Below are 1,624 nucleotides of genomic sequence, written 5' to 3'. Positions count from 1 at the left end.
CATCCTACAGACAACCCTCTGAAAGTCAAGCTGAGCAAAAAGAATGGACTGAGATAAGAGACTATTAAGTATTGGTTAAAAACTCTATCCCGAGACAATTGTAAGTGTTGTGTGGACTCACTCCTCCCTGGTAGTTAAAGGGTTAGGGAATAGACTGATAAGGTTGTCAGCTGAAATGAGTGGTCAGCTTTATGTTGTCACGATAATATTGGCACTAGCTGCCAAGGGGGGGGGTGGGAAAAATCATTTTCCCACTTTATGTCAGAATTATGCTAAACTAAAGGGGCATACCGACTGTTGGGTATGTGCGGAGATCCCACACCATGGGGAATCCGGAATTCCTCTCACGGTAATACCACTTACCAAAGAAGAAGCGTACGACGTACAACAATTTGACTCGGGCTCAAACAATACAAAATGGAGATCTGACAGGGGTAATTATAACTTTGCGGGGTGGTTCCCTCGACCAGCCCCAAAAACTCTGGGTGGTATCGATGGCCTTAGAGTTTCCCCACCAAAAGGAACAGTAAATACCACTTGTTTCTGTAATCAGAATGATACCGCACCCTTCCGATTAGGAAAATCATCTTGTGTCTACACCAGCCAGGCCACTGCCACAACTATTCCCCAAATATTAAACAGAACATATTGGGTATGCGGCCTGAAGGCCTATCCATTTATTCCCAGGGAGAAGTACATTCACGTGACCGAATGTATAGGAATGCATGCATGTTATGATGTTGATCAAACACTGCCTCAAAGCCAGAAAGGCTGGAGTGGCTGCTGCTACCTCACCAATATAATTCCCCACTTGAGGCTGTTAAAGAGAGCCCCAAAAATACCTCGGAATAAACAGGGAGGAACCCAGAAAGTAACCGAAGGAGATCGCCTCCTCTGGACTTTGATACCTATGTATGGGACCGCTCGAGCAGGAGTAGAAATACACAAGTTGGCGGCTTCCCTGGAAGAATTGGCCAACAATACTGCTGATGCCCAATCCCAAGAAGCAGCCATAACGACCGAAATGATTGCCACTAGGCTAATGACCCTTCAGAACAGGATGGCTCTGGATTATACTCTAGCAGAGAAGGGTGGTACCTGTGCACTAATGAGAGAGGAATGTTGTACGTACATACCTGAGGTCTCCTCTAACATTACTGATATCTCCAAACATGTGCGAGGCAAAATTGCCAAGATAAGGGAGGCTGGTAATTTGTTCCGGAACAAAAAAGGATGGGAATGGGGGAATTGGGGATTGACTGGTTGGGGAAGGTGGTTAGTCAATCTCGCTATCTATGGATTATTGATATTAGTGGGTCTGGTGGTAGGGTTCAATGTCCTAAAATGGGTAATGAGCCGACTGATGACATCCCTTGGGGAAGGAACCCAAATGAATCATCAGATGCTTTTACAATCAGCAGGTGATATGCAACAAAGAGAAAGTCAAAGAATGCTTCTAGAGTTCAAGAGACGAACAGCACAAATGTAAAATGTAAGACTGTGAACCCCATCGCCAAAAGGAGTAAGAGGGCAGAACATGAGAAAATGACTGAAAGGAGACTTAATAACCCAACAGTTAGAGAAAAAGAAAAAGGGGGAATTGTGGGAGATTAGAAATGTTGTG

The 1,624-nt window shown here is 44.7% G+C and overlaps 1 protein-coding gene across 3 annotated transcripts in view; it reads right to left on the bottom strand.

The window, feature by feature from the left end:
- The window catches only part of itpr2 (inositol 1,4,5-trisphosphate receptor, type 2), a 241,261-nt gene that overhangs the window by 156,427 nt on the left and 83,210 nt on the right, over positions 1-1,624 (bottom strand). The gene's annotated exons all lie outside the window — the stretch shown is intronic.

The sequence above is a fragment of the Chiloscyllium plagiosum genome, chromosome 23 (assembly GCF_004010195.1).
Source record: "Chiloscyllium plagiosum isolate BGI_BamShark_2017 chromosome 23, ASM401019v2, whole genome shotgun sequence".
Classification (NCBI taxonomy): domain Eukaryota; kingdom Metazoa; phylum Chordata; class Chondrichthyes; order Orectolobiformes; family Hemiscylliidae; genus Chiloscyllium; species Chiloscyllium plagiosum.
This window is presented reverse-complemented; position numbering and strand designations above follow the sequence as displayed.